The sequence below is a fragment of the Malania oleifera genome, chromosome 1, assembly GCF_029873635.1.
Source record: "Malania oleifera isolate guangnan ecotype guangnan chromosome 1, ASM2987363v1, whole genome shotgun sequence".
In the NCBI taxonomy this organism is placed as follows: domain Eukaryota; kingdom Viridiplantae; phylum Streptophyta; class Magnoliopsida; order Santalales; family Ximeniaceae; genus Malania; species Malania oleifera.
The window spans coordinates 113,388,424-113,396,873 of record NC_080417.1 but is presented as its reverse complement, the minus strand read 5'-3'; positions in this window follow the sequence as shown (position 1 = coordinate 113,396,873).

Here is an 8,450-nt window from a genome sequence, read left to right as displayed (position 1 = left end):
ATGACTTTCTTGATCTCAGGGTCGGCAGAAACGCATAACCTGGTACGGAACCTCAAGGCTTCATCATCTGAAATGCTGAACTCCGGTTCCTAACCATCCTGTACCTTTCCCACAAGCTCTACTAATTCTGCATCATTCCTCTGAGATGCTTTAATCCTCTACTGTAGAGTCGGCTGTAAAACCAAGTCAGCAATAAATGCCTGGTGATCGCCCTTTACCAGCTCCACACCGAGCCTCTCTAGATCCATCTGAATCAGATATTGAATCTCCACTGATTTCCGACTCAAAGCATCAGCAATCACATTAGCCTTTCCCAGGTGGTAGCTGATAGTGCAGTCGTAATCTTTTATTAGCTCCAGCCATTTCCTCTGCCTCATATTCAGTCCCTTCTGCGTGAAGAAATACTTTAAGCTCTTATGGTCAGTAAATATCTCACACCTACCCCCATAAAGATAGTGCCTCCAAATCTTCAGTGCGTAAATAACCGTCGCCAACTTTAGATCATGGGTAGGGTAGTTCTTCTCATATTCTTTCAACTATCGTGAGGCATAGACTATCACTCTCCCTTGGTGCATCAACATGCATCCGAGCCCCTTATGAGACGTATCACTGTAAATTACGAACCCCTTTTCTCTTGAAGGAATCGTCAACACAGGCACAGTGATGAGTTACTGCTTCAACTCCTAGAAGCTCTGTTCACATTTATCAGACCACTCAAACTTCACTCCCTTCCTAATCAATCGGGTAAGTCGGCCTGACAATCTAGAGAAGCCCTCAACAAACCTACAGTAGTACCTAGCAAATCCCAGGAAACTCTTGATCTCGTGCACGTTCTTTGGTCATACCCAGTCTATTACCGCTTCAATCTTACTTTAATCAATAGAAATACCACTCCTAGATATGACGTGTCCAAGGAAGGTAACCTGTTCCAGCCAGAACTCACACTTCTTGAGCTTCGCGTATAACTTCTTCTCTCGCAACACCTGCAACACTATACTCAGATGCTTCTTATGCTCCTCTGGGCTCTTCGAATACATATATATCATCAATAAATACTACCACAAACTGCTCCAAGTACTGGTGAAAGACCTTGTTCATCAGATCCATAAACACTGCAGGAGCATTCGTCAACCCAAACAACATAACTAAAAATTCATAGTGCCCATACCGTGTTCTGAATGCCGTCTTCGGAACATCTTCTGCCGCCTCAACATCTCTCGGTGTTAGTGCTTAAACTCACGCCGGCATAGTATTCCTCTGCTATCCACCTCAAAGTTCCTGGTAGCCTCCTCTATACGGTCGAGGAGCAGCCGCTACGGTTGTCAGTGCCTGGAAGTTCTGCGCAATATGCTCATGCTGATGGCACTAATAGCAAACAACCTCTCTCACTCGACACTCTCCAAGGTGCCTCCTTAAACATCTGAAACAAGGAAGGGGCACCTGTCTGCCCTGTACTGCACGATCTCCTCCTCCCCGTCGTCATCCTCCCTTGGTCTCATATCTCCTCCATGGCCCTCGATTGGGCCCTGCCTGAAAATCAAAAGGCGCGAGCCTCTTCCTCTGGCTCTAGGCTGCTGCGCCTCTCTGTATGCTGCTTTCAATCACCGCAGCTCTGTCCAATATCTCCAAGAAGGTCTGAGCTCGGAAACCTACCACCTGCTCATACAAGTTTTGTCTCAGGCCCTCTTCAAACTTCCTCGCCTTCCTTTCCTCATCTGGCACCATATATGGGGCAAATCGGGACAGCTCAACAAACCTCGCTGCGTACTGCTGCACCGTCATAGACCCCAGTGTCAAGTACATAACTCTGATGCCTTCGCACTCCTGACCGTAGTGGGAAAGTACCACTCGAAGAAAATCTCCCTAAAGCGACTCCATGTCATCGCTATAGGATCCGGCCTCTGCTCCTCCGGTACTCTCATTGACCTCCACCAGCGCTTTGCCTCCCCGGTCAATTTAAATGTAGCAAATAACACCCTTTGCTCTTCTGTACATGAGCGGACTGCCAGTATGTCCTCTATGTCCTGAACCCAGTTCTCTGCTACCAGTGGGTCCGCTCCTCCAGCAAAAGATGGAGGTCGCATACACGTGAACTGCATAATCGTGCAGCTATTTTCCCCCGAGCTCCTCGCCATCTTAGTCATCACCTGCTGAGTGATGCTACGCAATACCGTGTCAGGGTCTGCACCACCGATACTAGAAGGTCCAACTCCCTCACCTCTCGCATTCATGTTGCTGTTTCCCGGATCCATCCTGCAAAGGAAACAGCTAATCTCAGCATATAATCACTATCACACAACCCACACACTACAATAACTCATAAATTATTCTTCTATCCACATCCTTAATCCTTATTTAAGATTCAGTCCTATCACTCAGAAACAAGACCTAGCGGTAGTATCCATGGTTTTCCTGAAATCGTCACCCCAAGAAAAACATAAAACAACCCCGAAAGTCCTGCCTCTAGGGCACAACATAGAATCCTAAATTCTCACCTCATCCTCGAACAACCACTAACTCACATTTCAATCTACCCATCACCTATCTACCTCAAAATCCACTTCTATGCTCTGGTATTGTATTCCGCTATCTACTAAAGTCTGCAGAGCCTAGCAACCTAGGCTCTGATACCAAACTATGACGATCCGATCTTCATACAATTTTTTTCCTCAATAATAAATAAATAATCACACGTCATCCATAACATTCACAAATCGGCCATGTCAACAATCCTACTATCATTCGCACGACCCGACCCGCATTGGGTACATGGGAAAAAGTCATGTTATTTATAAAACCTAACAGCGGAAGACAGTGTATTTATATCATTCAGAATACAATATCCAGAGTATCTACATACACACATATACATCATTATCACAAACTCAAAAACTACTCAACTTTAGGGGAAATTACACACCCCCTAATCCAAAAAATCACCATGTATGTCAGGGTCCCAGCTCCCTATGATCACGGAGCTCTATCACCTGGTCTATCCTTGTTCCCTAAAAAATTTAGATAATTTGGGTGAGACACATCTCAGTAAGACAAAATAAATTATTTATAGTGTGTGGCCATACGAGTTTAGTTATAATATACTTTACTTTTCAAACAATCATTTTATCTGAGAAAATACACTGATATACACATTCTTATAATCATATAAATATACAACACAAGGTTTTATAAGCTTTAAAACCATTTCTTAAATTCAATAATTTCCAACACATATTTACCCCGAAGTTCCTGAGAATAGGGAAGGTTACCCGCCTATACAAGTAGCTTCCCTCTGCCCTAACACGTTATGCAGTCAGGAATGGCTATATCTGATACCTATCAGGGCACTCACCGTACTCAGTAAGCCCTCAGGTGGAGAGTTTCACTTCGCCTCAATTATTTATTTTATAAAACACACACTCTTTCATTTCTCATAACCATTTCCCATTTTAACTCATTACATATTTATGTATACATAAATTCACATTTATGTACTTTACATAATACATTAGATCACATAATTCCTTTTTTTAACATATTCACAATTTCCATACTGTGCATACCTCCCCAACGGCATCTGTAGGAATCACACACACACACACACACAGTCTCTATACTGAGCATACCTCCCCAACGGCATCAGTAGGAACTTCACACACACACACACACACACAGAGTCTCCATACTGAGCATACCTCCCCAACGACATTAGTAGGAACTTCACACACACACACACACACACACACACAGTCTCCATACTGAGCATACCTTCCCAACGACATCAGTAGGGACTTCACATACACACATAGTCTCCATACTGAGCATACCTCCCCAACGGCATCAGTAGGGACTTCACACACACATATAGTCTCCATACTGAGCATACCTTCCCAATGACATTAGTAGGGACTTCACATACACACATAGTCTCCATATTGAGCATACCTACTCAACGACATTAGTAGGGACTTCACACACAATTTCCATACTGAGCATACCTTCCCAACGACATCAGTAGGGACTTTACACACAATTTCCATACTGAGCAACTTTCCCAACGACATCAGTAGGAACTTCATAACACAATTTCCATACTGAGCATACTTTCCCAACGACATCAGTAGGAATTTCATACCCACAATCTCCCTACTGAGCATACCTCCCTAAGAATCTCGAATGGTCTAATATACCTAGGGCTCAACTTACCCACATCGTTATATTTCACATTTTACAATATAAGTCACATACCACACAGTTTTCATTTAATATCACAATTTAATATTACTCACATGCCACACAATTTATCTAATATTTATATCATAATCATTTTCAGGGAAAATACCATATGCTTATTTTCACATATTAATTTAAACAGTAATTCTAAAAATACTGTTATAATTTATTCCTCTTACATGACTTACTGAGAGTCTCGTTAGGACCCAAATCCTACGCCCTTGGCGCTCGAAATTCAACTCTTGAAATTTGTATTTTTCCCAGATTAATTAACCTATTTCTCCAAAATAATACCCATCTAACCTCCCCTAGGCTCCATATACTTCAAATTAATATTTAAACTAACATTTAACATTCCCACTTAATTTTCTAAATTTTGCATGCGAGTCCCAAAATTACATCTGCGGCGCTCACTCAAGCCCTAAATTTCAAAAATCCTACTTCAAGCATATATGATCAACATTTTAGCATTTCTAAATTAATCCTAATTAATTAAAAATAAGCCCCTTAATAACCTCCATGCCCCAAATTTGGGGTTTTGCCCACGACGACCCCACGAGAATTCCGTCCTGCTAGACTTGTAGAGAATCGTCCCTAGATTCTCGTGGTGGTGTTCGTTCATCGATTGAGCTTATAATTTGTAAGAAATTAAAGAAAATGAAAAAATTGGCTTACCCCAGGAGATACTCCTACGCCGTTCCTACCACCGATCCGCTCCCGTAGAAATGATGGCAGCGGAGAATGGAGTCTAGCGGTGTCTTTCGATTTTCGATCAAGCGAAAATCAGCCATGAAACCGAGGAGAGAGGGAGAGAGAATGAGAGGAGAGAGAGAGTCCACTGCGCGCAGGAAGATAGAAGAAGAAAAGAAGAAGAAGAAGAAGAAGAAGAAGAAGAAGAAAAAGAAAGAAAAGAAAAAAACAAAAACAACAAAACAACAAAAAAAACCTCGTGAAGCTTCTTTGAAGCTTCAGGAGAGAGAATAATAATAATAATAATAATAATAATAATATATTTAATTAATATTAATAATAATATATTTTATTAATAAAAATAAAAATAAATTTTAATTATTATTATTTTTTATTTTTTATTTTTATTTTTATTTTTTTTTTATAAATTCGATTAATTAATTAATTAATATTTTTTTTTGAATTACTTCACTAATCTTCTATATCCCTTTTTGGGATTATTACAGACACTTCATGAAACAAAATCTTGAGATTAAGGCAATTCGATTTCCATTCGTTAAGTCCAAAGATCAGTTGAGAGATATACTTACAAAAGTTGTACGCATTAGGAGCTTCTACAACTCACTTGGAAAGTTGGGCATTAGAGATTTATATGCACCAACTTGAGGGGGAGTGTTGGCGTGAGTTGTCCTCCGAGAGATTATAGGAGGGAATTTTGGATACAAATCCCTCAATTATAGGAACAACTTTCAATTTAACCTTTATATATATATATATATATATATATATATATATATATATATATATAAAACTAAATATAGATAAATTTTCTCTGTTATATATACCCATGCATCCTTGTAAAGAATGTATTTAATATACGGAATGTTTCTATGTTATGTCATCCCAGACTAGGCTAATTGTGCCTTTTAAAGCATTGTAGAACCCCTTTATCCCTTCGAAGATTAGCATGTTTTTTTGGTTGACCATTAACAATAAAATTCTCACAGCTGATAACTTGTAGAGGAGGGGGTGAATGTTGGCTCCTATGTATTATCTATGCAATAAGGAAATCGAAGAATTGGATAATCATTTCATACATTGCTCCTTTAGCAGAAAAAATTGGAAATCAGTTTGGAAGAGGTTAAACCTCAATTGGGTCATGCCAAAACAACCGTCTTCATTATTTTGTGTTTGAAATTATTCCTAGAAAAAAAAAGGTTCCTTGGAAGACTCAAATTTGCATTCCCTACCGCCATTTGCTCGGAAATCTGGAAGGAGAGGAACGGGAAAATCTTCCAAGATAAGTATTACAATGCCACTTTGATTTCACTTTTTTTTTTGTGTGTGTCAAATTTACATCAATGGAGTCGGTCTAATAGTAATCTCAAATTTTGAATGGGAAGGAGTTTTTTGCTACAATTCCGGATTTGAGAGGCTGACTTTGTTTTTTCTTTTTCTTAGAGTCATCCTACTTAAGCAGAGTCTGAGTATCTAGAGTGCAGCTTAGCGTCATGCTGAACCTTTTTTTTTTTTTTTTGACGAGTTGTACTTTTTGAAAATTCAAGCTCCTTGCTTGTCTCTTCCATTATTAATAATGCATTTACCTTTCATTAAAAAATTCCTAAACCAACATGAAAATTCTATAATATTTTCAATAATTCTATATCCCAAAATCCACAACATTAGAAGGGATTAGCGATTCAAGGAATCAAATCCCACAATAAAACAATTTCATTTTCCTAATTATTTTATTTTTTCCTGTATGTGAGTCTTTCCATCACCCTCTTAAGAGAGCAATACAATTCAATTCTTGAAGATGTTCAACAAACATCCCTTGGGACTTAATTAGTCCACTAAAAATTGGGAAACAAATAATGTTAAGGAGGCCTTTGATATCATGGCAAAAAAATTATAAAAACAAAAAGGAAATAAAGGCTAAACATTAAAACCTTAAATTAAAAATAGAAAAGTAATAATTTATTTAGTTAATAACAATTACATATAAATTAAAGCAAAATTAAGAATATAATGAGAATAATGAAGTTTGGAAGAATTCAAATTTAAAAATGTTGCGATAAAATTGGCATAATTATATTTATTTTACTTAATTATATATTTTTCAATTTTAATCCCAACCTTTTTGGTTTTCCAAGAACGGTCTTAGTTTTTGTACACACACAAGCATAACAATTGAAATGCGGGAAAAAATATTTTTAAATAATAAATTATTATTTTTGTTAAACTTTTAGAAAATTATGAATATTTTCATTTTAATTATATTTTAAATTAACAATAATTTTATTTTAATTTTTCATTTTAAAATGTGTATAAAATGATTTAGGCCTTGTTTTGTTTGCACGTAATTGTCTTTAATTTTAATATAACTTGACTCTTAATCTATGGTCTAAATTCAGTGGACCAATCTTATTTTCTAGACCCCAAAATTGTTGCTAAATTACTCATGAGTAAATCAGGAATCTTCATGTTATTAATTCGATAAAAAAGTTTATTTATAATTTTATTGAACATTCTATCGTCCATGTAATATTTTAGCCGACCCCATGTACTGGGATTTAGGATTTGGTTTGTTATTGTTGTTAATAAACATTTGCTCTAAAATTTTAATTGGTGAAATGTTAAACTACTTTTAAAAGCCAAATGGATTTTTAACGAATAGTCTTCATGTGACAACCTATGCCCTTCTCAAAATACCCTTGGTTGATGTACAATATTTAGTCTCACGATCTTTTGAAATTCCCAAATTAAATAAATATAAAACTCTCCTCAAATTCTCCTTCTTTCCCATCTTTCTCCTCATTTTTTACATGGCTTTTAATTTTCAACTTCTCAAACTACTTTTAAAAGCCAAAAGAGTTTTTTTTTTTATAGTAGTCCTCATGTGACAACCTATGAACTTCCCAAAATACCCAGTATATCTTTTCCCAAACATCCCTCAAACTCTCCCCCACCATTTCCTCATCAATTTTTTTGATCCATTTACATCAAATGTGTTTATTTTTTGAGGACTTGCAATTCCTTTTTTCTTTTATTAGATATCTAAACGATAATGGGTGTATATGAAAATTAATGATATTTTAACTTATTTATTTTATGTAACTATTGGAGTGTTTAAAGGCTCAATAGGATGGCTCTAGGCATGTTATATGGTAGATATGGAACAAGTATATTATGGTGATTTTATCGAATAGGGGCATCTCAATAATTCTCGCTATCAAAATCTAGTCATAGCCAATTACGTTTCCATGTAGGGATATGTGTAGGATTATCTATATTATAGCTTTCTTGGATCGAAGCACAAATGGTTCTCAAGGCTTGTTAGTTAGAAATCTAAATACTGCACATTCGTATGTTTTCTTACAAAAAATGATGCTTCCTTTTCTTATTAGTTGGAGATATTTCATCAATGGTGAGTAAAGAAAGAAGAATTAGTATGGCCAAGTCTTATGAAAGCTTATTTAAATTTTTTCAAAAAATCTTAAGAGATATCTTTGAAATTTTCAAATAACTCA